This window comes from Numida meleagris, chromosome 16 (assembly GCF_002078875.1).
Source record: "Numida meleagris isolate 19003 breed g44 Domestic line chromosome 16, NumMel1.0, whole genome shotgun sequence".
Classification (NCBI taxonomy): domain Eukaryota; kingdom Metazoa; phylum Chordata; class Aves; order Galliformes; family Numididae; genus Numida; species Numida meleagris.
Window position 1 is genome coordinate 4,122,351 of NC_034424.1, and position 13,143 is coordinate 4,135,493.

The 13,143-nt window shown below is 44.7% G+C and overlaps 1 long non-coding RNA gene across 2 annotated transcripts in view; it reads right to left on the reverse strand.

Annotated features, from left to right (window-relative positions):
- The window catches only part of LOC110406934, a 146,830-nt gene that overhangs the window by 103,629 nt on the left and 30,058 nt on the right, over window positions 1-13,143 (reverse strand). For both annotated transcript variants that reach the window (XR_002443645.1, XR_002443644.1), the window contains exon 3: window positions 6,219-6,265. This is a non-coding gene — a long non-coding RNA (uncharacterized LOC110406934). The remainder of the gene's footprint in view (window positions 1-6,218; window positions 6,266-13,143) is intronic.

The window sequence follows — 13,143 nt, forward strand, 5'->3', positions numbered from 1 at the left end:
GAAATCAGGACTAGTGAAGTAGGAAAAGAGAATTAAATGTTATTAGAGGCACATACAAATGCATATGCGTGCATGTGTGCACACACGAGGCTGAAGGTGATCGGAAAGAAGCTGGAGTAAATAAGAAAGATGAGAAATTAGGGAGGATAGAAGTGGGAATATGGGAAGGAGGGAGAGAATAGGACCAGACAAAGACAGGAGAGGCAAAGCAAGGACTTGTTTACTTTCTCTGATCACCCAGACCTCTCCAAGGTGCATGGGGGATTATTCAGCCATCAAAGCTGAAGCTCTCTGAGACAGAATGTAGCATACACTCTCTAACATCATTTGTCTTTTTCTCTATTTAATGGCCTTGTTTACATGAGGGCCAAGGCTTTCAGATGGAACAGCTCATGTAGGTTTGGATTTGTGCCTGGCTCTCAAGAGAGAGAACAAAGTCCCGATGAGTGCTAGAGTGCTCTGTAATGACAGAAACCATGAAAGCAACCCAAAGTCTCCAGTGACCTTCCTTACATTCTCCCTCCAGCACCTCCTCACCCTCTGGTCAGCAGTAGGCTGGGCCTTGCAGGCCCAAAACATCCCTCCAAAGAGCCCTGGTTTGGCCTTGCAGGCCCAAAACACCTCTCCAAAGAGCTCTGGCTTCTGGGTGAGGTGTCGGTAGCACCCAATGCCGCAAAGTGAAGCAATATTCACTCCAAAGACCCTTCAGATTCCCTCCTCTTTCAGCCCCAATTTCCCCCAAAGAGACCACCCAGAGCTGCCTCCCCAGCCCAGCCTTCCTTTCTGCCCAGCCCTGACTGTTCACACCAATGAGTCTTCTGAGAAAGCTGCTAATTAAAGGCATGCGATAGTTAAACTTTTGCTAATCAAGACAAATGAATCAAGTCTCGAGTGTATGATAGCGGAGCTGGATCGCTCCTTCCCCCATGCTAGTCAGCCTTCAATTACAAGGCTCAGATATTATCATGAAATATTTCCCCCAAAGCCCCATTGTACAGCTCCTGGTTATGGTTCTCCTGATTCACGATGTTTATTTAGCGCTGTGGGGGTGTCTTGTCAGCGGAACATGTGAGCGTGTCCAAATGTTAATGAGCCCATTAAAGACAGACGAGATGTAATCGGACCAGACACTCTGACTGGCAGCAGGACAGGCCGAAAATCCCAGGGAAATGGGCTCCTCTGCCCAGTCACAGTGACAGCAAGATTTAGGAGAAGAGCTCCTGGGCAAAGGACAGAGGCCAGGCTGGGAGCCTGTCCCAGAAAATTACTGATAGCAAACCAAGCCAACCTCTGCTTGTTTTAGGGGCCTTTAAATAAATCAAGAGAAAAGTCCCAGGGGTTGGGGTGGAAGGAGGATTGGGCCCCATTTTCACCCTCTCCAGAAATCAAGGGACTTTGCAAAATGCAGATAGCGTGAACCAAAGCAGAAGCCGAGCCACTGAGTTGGAAGCAAGCTATCCTGACCTCTATTACCCTCCAGAGTTGTTGATTTAACTGCTGTATTTTCAAACATCTAATTTGCACCCTCAGGTCACCAATATAAAGCTGCCAGACAGAGGCAATTGGAAAGAAAAAATAAAAAGAGAGAGTCTGGAGCAGAAAGAGAGTTAGAAAAGTGGCAGAACTCACTGTGAACTTCAGATCTGCTTGTGTGCAAGACCCAGGCTGCTGCTGAATCAGTGCTGGCTTTGATTCTTTGTTCCAGATAAGCTACAGATCATATTTTTACGACTGCAGTGTTTATGAAAGGAGCAACTAAGTGTGCCCGAGTAGTCAGGACCTAACCCCGACCTCCCAGATGCTCTCACAGCACCAAGCCTCCATGGGACCGCCATTGTCAGCACAACTTTTGCTTCAGCTGCTCGCCACGTTTTCATGCAGTATTTCAGCCTTTCTGGAGTTTGCCAGAGAATGGCCATTGTCATCACTCTTCTATTTCTGCAGACGCGGTTTGCTCTTCATAGTTGTTTGAAAAATGCACTCACTGCAAACATACTTCAGTCTCCGGTTGGTCCATGGGCAATTTGGTTGTGACTTTTTCAGCAGTTATTTGAGCTGCGAGATCAATCCAGCAGTCACTTGGATTTGTTTTCCCTCTTTAAATGATCGCAACTTCTGTTTAGTTTCCAGAGAATCCCCCATCTATTTTAAGCCTCCAGTCTGTAAATAAGCCTGTGTCATTCTGTGGAAATGAGGACATTCATTTGGATATGCAACCCTTGTCCATCCGAAAGACAAATGGCTAGCTAACTCATAAGGGAGGTAAAGAACAACCTATTAATTCTTCTAGTCTTCACAGCATCCCGACATCATGAGTTTGAACCGCCTTAAAAGAGGACCATTGATTTGGAGACAACAGAATGGAGGCAAAACTTCCATCAGGTCTTGAGGCAAAGAGTCAACAAGAAGGTAGATGCTTGGGTGAGCCAACTTGGTTCCATGTGACTTGACATCTTCCAGTTACACCTACCACAAATAGACTTTGAGGCCCTTCCAAAAACAGGCATCGCATTAGGAAGCACCCATACTGCTACGGTCTCACCCTATGGCAGCATCACTGTGCAGCACGATCTTGGAGGCTTGAAACTGCACAGCCAAGCCAGCAACCAAAAAGAACAGTTAGTGCAACTAACAAAAACAACTCTTTTGATCTCCTTGACATCAGTGCAGAAAACATCCCACTCTGGTGCATTCTTGCATAAAAGAGAAGCCTCTTGCTGCTCAATCACACTGCTTTTAATAGCTTTCTGAATGCAAACATCCGCAGCTTTTATTTCAGTTTAATCTGCCAATTTTTCTAAGTCTTTATCACACTTTATCAAACAGTGTATCAGTGTGAGATATCCAACCCCCTCCCCTCAGGCATCTCTGAAATTGAAATCCCAGGAAGACAGCAGCTTCTTTCATATTTTAATTATTTTAACATTTTCCTTTAGTGGCCTCTGTATTATTATGACTTGTTTTTCTCTCTGGAACAGGGCTGTGATCCCACACTGGGTGGGAAATTTGTTTGTCTAGAGCAAAATAGCAGAATGCCTCTAATGCATTAGATATGGATTAGAGAAATTGTGTTTGGGAAATATATAATCTCTTGGTAAACGGGGAAAAATAAAAAGCCTATTTCATTTCACTTCTAATTTGTTTTTCCCCGATTATAATTTTTAATGAAAAAGTGTGTTTTAACCACATGAGCGCTGCCTAATTTGCCAAGTGTTAGGTATAAACTGCATCTCCAATAATGTCTCTTCGTTCTTTACCATTGAGGGCTCTGATTGAGGAAAACACTTAACCACATGCTTAAATCCATCCTTCCTGTTGAAAACACTCATGTGTAGAACTAACTTTAGGTCTCCTGGGACTTGCTCATGTGCTTAAAGTTTGAGACATTTAAATATTTCTCAAGTTTGAGACTGTCTCCTGATTTAGCACCATGTAAGGCATTAAAACTGACATCAAGACTCAGAGAATATTTTTGCTGGGTGTCAGGCTGGCTCTAATACGCAGAGGGAAAAATCACTGCAGCCCAAGCATGGTATCCTTGCTCTGCAATACACTGGGTAAGCAAGCAGAGCAACATAGGTCATGTCCATGCACAGATGAAGATACCTTGCCCTCTGTGGTATCTACTGCTTATGGGACAGGCATAAGCCTTCCCTGAAGGGATGGATTTTAGTCATAAACTATAAGCCTGGGAAGTTTTCAGAGCAGCAATCCACTCCTGTCCTCATCCAGGCTTGCCTCGCTAGCTGCATTTCCCAAGGTTTGATTTTAAATTCAGTTTCTCTATTTTTCCGGCAAATCACTCTGACAGAGCTTTTCCAGTAACAAGGCATTGTTGGCACAGAGAGGCCAGGCCCATTACTATTGTATTTACTCTGGACCCCAGCTTCTCCTTCTCATCCAATAAATCCATTTGAGAGCGAGGGTTGTGATAGACATTTTAATAGAGCTCTCCTTAACCTGACCATGTTAATGATTTTTTGAGGTCTGGCTCTACGCCAGCTCATGCAGCTCATTAGCTGTTTTTTTTTGTGTGTGTGTGTGTTCTTTTCTTTGTTATGAACTGTATCACTTCCTTCTTTTTTATCTCACAAAGTCCTGCATTTTGAACACCAGTGCTTCTTGCTGCCCAGCGCCCAAAAAACAGATCTCAACACCTTGTCCTGCACCAACACCCACTCCCTCTCCCAAAGATCACAAAAACTCTGTTACCTGGCAGGAATATCAGAACAGTTTGCCTCTGTTGTGCATTGTTTATTTTACAAACCACTAATTGACCTGAACTTAACCAGTGACAGACAGGGGCAAGGAAGGATCTCTTCTTCCCTGACAGAAAAGGGAGCCATGCACTTCTGCTGATGCTGACTCAGCCAGAGTTTTCCAGCTGTGGTGTGTGGGGAACCAGCTGCTCAGCTGTCTATTGCTGTGCCCCCCTCATAGCAGAGAGTGTTTTTATCTTCATCAGTAGGAAAAGAAACTAAAATTCTCTGCTCCAACAGTACCCCATCTTCTCTCTTCCTTTTTTCTTCTACCGGGGGAGTCACAGTGAAGGAAATAAATGATAAAGCTCAGGGTGCTGTGTGGGCACTCAAAGGAAATGCAGTTTAATTTTGAAAAGATCAAATGTTTTGACTCCCATAATGGAACAAGCAGTTGTCCATAGATTTGCCATGCTCCAAAAATGGAACTTCATGCTAAAAACAGATTTTATGGAGCTCAAGCTATTATCAGATGATGGAGAGCTCCCCGGCCAGCCCTCATTCTCCAGCTGGCTTGCTTGAAGAGCTGCTCTGATAGTGTAATATATCCTGGTCATAAGAACTGAGATTCGGCCATCATCAGCCAGTATAGCTACACATACAAGTGAGCAGCATAGAATTCCAAAGGATTTCACCAAGGCAGTTAAAGGAAGTGCTGGGAAAGCACTGGGAACAAAAGAAGAGTGTTCCCTGCAGTTAGAAACATCTGAGGAAAAACTAAGAGGTGTTTATATTATCCTCTGTGCATGGGTTTGAGAGTGCATGAGGAAACATGTGCTTTCCCAGAGAGCCAGATTCCCATGGATGTGATTCTGGGTTTCCTGAAGCTATAACAATATCAAATATCAACACAAACAATAACAAATATCTCAATATCTTCCTTGGGCAGGTGGAGTTTAAGCCTAGGTTAAATGCTTTCACTTCGTTCCTTTTCTAGCCCCTATAACACCGAAACTGAAGCAAACACAGGCAGAACACCAACACAAGCCTTCAGCAAGGATGCAAACCGGCGTGTTCTGTGAAGTTTAGGAAGCTATCCCTCACTGCATTACATACACAGCACTTTTAGTTTTCATTTCCACAGTACCTCTATATAGCTGTCACCAGTGTGAAGCATGCGTGTCAGTTGGATCCTCACCACTCAGCAGTGCCACACAGATGCTTACTACATGACTTACAGGGTAGTTCCTTTAATTGGAAGCAAGTAAAATCTCTGTTCCTTTGCTGGAACTTATCTCACCACCGAGTTTCTCTTACAGTTGCAGGTTTTGCTGGCAAACAAAAGCCTGTATGTCAAAATATGGGGAGAAAACACAATCTTTCTAACCAGCATCCTGACAGTCCAAGCACTGATCGAGATGATCAAGGATGAGACTTTGGGGATGGGTTTTTTGCCTGTGTCATTTCCAAGTGTGCAGTAATTTTTCCCCCAGTAGATAACCCACTTAGGATGCATGTCTCTCTGCATTCATCATTCCTGGGCTCTCCTCTTGGGCAGTCCATAGGTAATTGCCTTACGTATACTTTCTGCTGTTTACCTTTCCAAATTGCATTTCTTATTCTAATTAAAGGAGCAGGATTTTATTGCTAATGATGGCCTTGTGCATGGAGAAGATTGTTTCACTGTAGTACACCAAAGGATGAGAACTTCCCAATACTTTCCCAGCACATTCAAAAAAGGAAAAGCATTTTAGGGCAAGGAATCCCCCAGTTCATTGCACGCTCTGCTGAAGACAGCTCCTGAGTTTCACCAAGCCCCCTGCATATACCACTGATTTGCAGCTTCACTGAGGAAGGACTGCAGCTGCGACTGCACCCTTTCTGTAGGATCCAGCCCATACCTGGTGAAGCCAACAGCAGCACTGCTCACCACAAAAGATAATGGAGCATCAGTCTCTTCCAGCAGAAGAAAATGATAAGTTCATTCCACAGCCCAACCCCACTGCTTTGTGTACTTACACCAGGCAGTTCTCCCAAGGCTTTCAAGATGATGTCTTGCTTTTGCCCTGCAGGAAAAAAAGGCGACTGTCAGACATTTCTCTCCTGATAGACACAATTTAATTCTGGATTTCTATTTTCATATTACTGTTTTTGAATTACTGCTCCAACCACGGTGCAAATCCTGATTATGCAGTACCCACAGGGGGAGAGTCCATTTGGTTTACACATTCAGCTTTCCAAAAGATTTCAAAATGCTGGCACAGTCCTACAGGCGGTTTTCAACATTCAGGGCATTCCTGCAATTCAGAGCAGGGCTGATTGTCACCTACAATAGCATCTCACACGGTGTAGTGAGGAGCCTTGGGCTGGGTCAGATTCTGCCAGTTATCCCACAGATCTGATTTTATTGAGGCTCAGCTCTGCTGTTCACAGCAGAGTTTGTTCCATTCTTACTTCTGCCAGCTCATTCCACCTTTTCCATTCTTCAGGGTCACAGCATTCTTTTGGGGATGAGCCGTAAAGGCTGGACTCGCTCCAGAGCACCTGTGGTATTTTGATAATCGCAAATATTGCAAACTTCTCATATTTAAATATACAACTTGCAGGCAGGGGCAAAGTTTAACTTGCTCTAATCAACTATAAAATGAAGCCCGAGCTCACAGTTACCCTTTGAAAGACCTGGGTCTTTTTATGCTGATCATTAACTGCAGCAGAGATATTCTTTCCTAGAGATTTGTTATTAATGACTTCTGAAATTACTGATTTCAATTAACTATGTTACATTTATATTGAAATACAGTTGGTACTGCTCTGGGGAAATATAAATATTGAAATGAGAGCTACTGCCACCTCTGTTAAAGAATTAAAAGAACAAACAAAACGTTCAGCACCCTTTTAATCCTGAACTGTGAGGATACTGTTCCTTATTTATCCCTCACTTATTTTTTTCCCCTTCCCCTTTTCCCCCCCTTCTCTGCTTCTTGCAGTTAAGAGCATCTCCCCTCTCTGCAACCAGAGATCAGAATCAGATTCTGCTCCCTGCAATGAGGATGTCCCCAAGGACTCGTCACCCTTCTAGGGCCCTGGCCCCATGCCTTCTGGCTTTTGAGATATTATTGGTGTCTTTGCTTTCTGGCTCCATGGCCTTTTTCTCATTCAGGCCACGTCGCCACTGAGGGACATCCAGCGCTAAGCCACCAAAATGGGATTGCACAAACCCTGCACATTAATTAGTTCAATGCATCTCTCTGCTAGGTAAGGAAGAAGGGAACTGTTGCTGGTAGCAGGCATTTTGAAGGAGGTTTTGCAGACCTGTGGGATTCAAAGAAGGGTAAATGAGGGAGAATGGCCCAGTTCCATTATTTATTTGAATCTGAAAATAATTCCTGGCTTCAGAACCTATGGAGTTTATTACTGAGGGTCTGCCTGCCTCCTTCTCCTCTCTTCACCCGCTCAATATTCTGTGCAGCTCTTTGAGATCCCTCCCCACCCTTTCTCCTACTCTTCCCTCGCTCTCTAGCATTCAGTAAAACCTCCATCAAATCCCCACTTCCTGCAACCTGTCAGCAGCTGCACAACTTGGGATGGACCACGCTGTGGTCTCACGGCAATGCAGAAGAAAAGAACCGTACAAATCTCCCGGCCTCCCTCAAAAGAAACCCTCATTTCTGACATCTCCAGTGGCACTAAATCCTAAGCCCTGGCTCATAAGTGCCAGATGAGTTGTGGGACATGGGCTGGGGAAAACATGCGGGGCTGCTTCGTCGCCACGCACCAAGCTCCACTGCAGCCAACTCCAGGCAGCAGGAGACAAGTGTGTGTGCGTGTCGGGTCCCCCTGGCATTAAAAGACTCTGTAATTACTCTCAAAGGTTGCTATTATGTGCAAAACCGTCATTAACTCCCAGTGGTGTGATTGCCCTTTATTGATAATATAGAGCTCAGCAATCCTCAGCCATGGCTTATTGTGCTTGCTCGCAATGGAAGGAAATGAACCTGCCATCCTTCCCCTCAGTAAGCTATTAAGGTGTGACACACAGATGAAGGCTACACTCACCCCAACCCACACCTGCCCACGACTGAGAAATCACTTATGTGCCTGAGACGACCCCAACCAATTCTGCTTAACCCCTTGGGCACCTCTGAGCTATAGGTCTGGAGAGCAGCTGGGAGGGAACAGCTGTAAGCCCTGAGGCCGTGAACCACAACCACGGAGCACTTCCCCAAATCCTATGGTGAAAAGGGCCACGAGAGGTGACATTCCATGAACTTCTGCAAAGCAGTAGGCAGAGGTGGAAAAATGCAGCTCCAGCTCTTCCTGGAACCATGTCAATCAATCACAGGATGCGGAAAAACCTGATGTGAACCCAGCTTGTGGCACACACTCCAGTGCAAGACCGCAAAGCATAAAATAGAAATCAGGAGCAGAGGCCGCTGGGTTTTGTTGAAACATTATTGTTCCATCTTGTTTCCAGTCACTGCATCTGTATAACAGCATCACTTCTATACCATGTAATTAGACACTTAATTTATTAAACAGCAACCGTAGTGAGCAGGGAGCAGGAGATATACTTATCTTCCAACAAGGGAAATACATTACAGGGGAGCGTATACTTTTCAGTCTCAACCTGAGCTGCTTCCTGACAGGCAGGGCACTTGAGAGGAAAGGAATTTCTTGGGATAGGCATGGGACTATCCCTCAGGAGAGCCCAGGCTGCCCTACCATAGCTCTGCAGTGAGATCTTTGTCATGTTGGTCTTGCTGCCCTAAGTTTCCATGCGTAAAATGAACACAGCAACCTGGCCTTTCTCCCTCTTGTTACCTAAGTTGTTTAACTTTGCCTGACAACTTTTCCAGACAGAAGCTGTGCACCTTGTTCTGCTACTGCTAGGCTCTGAGCACACCATTCCCCACATCTCTCCGTGCTCCCCAACAGTAAGTGTCTTTCCTATCAACAAGGTCAACGCCACCAATTTTGCAGACTGACAGAAAAAGGCAGTGCGTTCCAAAGCTTCTGTCTTCCAAGGTGAGCTTCAGAGAAAGAAAGCAAATGCCATCGCCAGCTCCTTGGGAAGAAATTGCCTCGGTGTGAAATCCAGCCAACAAAAAAACTATTTCTGACAAAGATGAAAATGATGATAGCCTGCTTACTTGCCCATGGGAAAACACATGAGACTCGGGTCTTCCAGGCTTCATAAGCCTGAGGCTAAAGAAAATGTTATCTCTTTATTGAGACCTGATGTACTGACAATATTACAGTGTGTGAAGCAAAATGTCCTCCAGTGATTCCCCAACAAGCCCTACCAAGCAGCTTGGCTGAGTCAGCTGCTGGGGGCTCTGGCTGGAGCAGAATGAATGTACTGTGTGGTTTTGAACCAGATCTGCTGGGCATTAGATCTCCTTGGAAAGACAGTGTCACATAGGAGTGCTCAGCATCCACAAGAGAAGATACGGCCCATGAGAAGCCCTTGGTGCACGAGAAACCAAAGCTCCCTTTGATTCTAGGTCCTGGAGAATATTTAGAACACAAATCATTCTCATCACTTGTTCCTATATCATGTTAGCAGACTTTCATGGTCACAGCTGACCATGCTGGGTAAATAATCTAATGTAATTACAGGGTAAAGAAATGGCAAACTCTTTTCTAAACCAGAGTAGAGCTTGCATCTATTATTTATTAGAGGCAACCAGCAGAAGAGAGCAGGTTACGTGGTAATTACTTTTTGACCTCCTGGAGGTAATTGCATAATCATTTGCAGAGAATTGCTATTACAGTTGGGTGAATCCTGCAAGCCATTTTATGTGAACAATCGTTTGAATTTTTAAACCAATTTCCACCTAACTATGGAGTTTTGATAAGGTCGTCTACCACCACAGTATCTGAACAGCTATTTCATGGCCTTTTGGGGGGGCTTTGTGTTACTCAGATATTAAAGTAAATGAGCTGACTGGCAAAAATGCTCATATCTGTCTTATCAGTCATGCAGATTTTTTACACGGACAGAGAGAATGCTTCCATTTCTGCTGATGTTGTCAATAGGTCATTGTCTGTAGAGTTTTTCTTTTTGGAGTGAAAAGCAAAATGCTGAAATTCTCCATTGAAATGCAGCTTTTGGTGTGGTCATCCCCCCAGGACAAGAAGACTTTCAAAGAGGATCCAAGGGTGATGGATTTGCCAGTCCCGGTTGCATGGGTCACCAGCAGCTCCGAAGGTGGACTGCCAAAACCTGGGAGCAGGTGCAAAGAAGACATTTCTTAAAGCTTCATCGGGCCTGACACAGCTTTAGTTCCATCCTGAGACAGTGATTTATGATTCATGGGATGACGTGGCCTCTGCACCTCCCTCTCTCCATCAGCTAAAGGGAGCCAAGAAGATTAGTTCAGAGCAGCCAGCCAGAGCTAGGCAAGATAAAGCCCATTTTGATTTCTCCTTTGGTCTTCTCCACCCAGTGCCTGTAGTTTATGGGTATCCTGGAGCCAGGCCCTAGCAGCTCCAATATTGGCTGCACTTAATTTTTTTGAAAAAAACTTTACTTAGGATTGAACCGCTACCTTTGGATACCACCCAAAGGAGCACTACTCAAAGCATCAGAGAGATCACTGCACAATCTTTTGTGGCACACTGAATTTTTTTAATGCCCCTCTCAGTCTGTGACTCCTTCCACCTTACCTTCAGAAGCCATGGGGACCCTGAAGGGACATCAGAAACTCCCCAGGGAAGTTTTAGCCCACCTGAAGTTTCCCCGTATTGCTCACCCTGCAATAGTTGAGACCATGCTGTTTTAAAATTTATAGTGTAATTGATTTCTTTATAAATCATTCAGCTCTTATTATTTATTAATTCTGCTGTCAAGGTTAATTTGAAATACTTCTAAATAAGACTGCCTGACAACACCTTTGTTTATGAGATTGACAGCATGCCAGTGCAAGCTTCTCCATTGCTGGCAAAGGCAATCTGCACAGACTCGTGTCCCAAGAAAGGTGATCCTGCTTCATTCCAGAAAAAAAGAAGATGCAATGCAAATCACTCACGGGTCCTGCAATTGTTTGTCATTAATATTGCAGAGCGGTACTTCTGTTGCCTGGTCAGGACTCAGATTAAAATGCCATGGGTTGGGATGGATGTGTTGGCTAACTTGGTGCTGTAACTTTGCAGGAGGACAGCCAAACATCACGGCAGGCGTGAGTTCAGCTCATACGTGCCTGAGATTGTAAAGAAACATTGAATCAGGATTCCTCAGATCCCCTGATGTGCAGCAATTATACTTTATTCTGCTGGATTTGAATATAGATAGAGAAGCAAATGTTCAGTGGGCACTGCTCAGTGAATGGAATTACTCAGAAACGTGGTTTCTAGAAATAGCAGGGATATAAGGTAAAAACTGCAGATATCGACTATCAGGAACAGCATGAATATGTGGGGGGTCTTCAGCAGGTCTGGGTGGTGTTGGGAAGATGTCCTCCTACCTGCTCTTACGTTGTCTTCCTTCTTTGTCTGGTTTAGCCTGTGAGCTCCAAACTGCAAAGCCCAGATGTCTTTTAGTAGCTGGGAAGCACCTGATGGTACCATAAGAGCTGTCATAACTGCAGACATTTTGCACCGCTCCTATAAATGCTGACACCCACGGCTGCTGTCTGCTGGATGAGTGAAGAATGCTGGCTGTAGGACTGCATTTAAACAACATCCGCTGCTCATGTTTTCTTTTGAACTGGTAATATGTCAGGTTTCTCTCCTGTACAACTGTTCTGCAGCAGAGAATTGCAAGACAGGTCCGTGCATCTACTTTCCCCATGCAAGGTCTCAGCAAAGCCCCCGGCACATCGCAGGCTGCTCCTTGCATCTTTTCCCCTTTTTTTTTTTTGCCTGGCTCTTGCAGAAGAGGCCCATTTGTCTGCTTGCCTTCATGCGTGCAGCTTGGATGCTTCCTTAATGTGTTCTTTGTTTGCTTGTTTGTTTGTTTTCCTTACTGTAAGGTGAATTAGCACAAACCTTTCTTGGAGTTTTGACTCAGTTCAGTGGACAATTAATGAGCAGGAGAAGAACTAAAGCAAAAAAGGCTGTAGTATGCACAAGCTGCAGTGAGAAAGGGACTTCACTGCATACCCCAGTGCATGAGAGCTGTGATTACCAATTTCTTTTCCACTGTAGAGCAAAAGTGCCCAGAAAGGCTCAGAGAAGTAATTATTTTGCTTCTATTTCTCTCTCTCTCTACTTAAATTCTGTTCATTAGAATGGGATTGTGTGAACGGTACCACAGTGCTGGCTGGTATTAGCTGCTGAGCCAGATTCAAAGGTGGCATAAATGCGGGATTACACTACAGGGCTGTAAATTTAAATAATTTACCATGAGCCCTTGTGGATAAGCATGTGCTGATGTGCCACGCTGCTGAGGCTGGGAGTGAGGTGAGGGAAGCCAAGGAAGAGGGACATCATTAGTTGTGCTTTAAAGGGAGCAAGGTGCTTGTGCTCTCAATTTAGGAAGTGAACTGACCCAGTAGGAAAGAGGTTCCCCTTCAGAGCACTTGAAATACGGTGATGGATACCCCCGTGACAGAAGGTGTTTCCAAGTTATTCATCCGGTTTAAATAAGGTTTAAAATATCACAGCAATCAATGAATAAATTATTTGATGAGCATTATCCTGCTAGCTCCATGAACATCTCCGCAGAAAAGGAGCTCCAGTGACCTTGTGTTTCCTACACTGCTGTCCCTCGCCCCTCGCTGCCCTCCATTCTTCCCATACAAGGCCCTCTCAGATAAGAAGCAGAGATGATTATTAAGATGGGAGCAGAAGAGCATCCACAGAAGGAATACCAATGAAGCAGTATCTTGGTGCACGTATAAGCTGAGCCCTTTTCCAACAAACGATCAGATAGAGGCAAAAGGAGTGACAAACAGTAAGTGATTCCTGTCATCAGCAGAATTCACGTGGCAGCCTCTAGTAA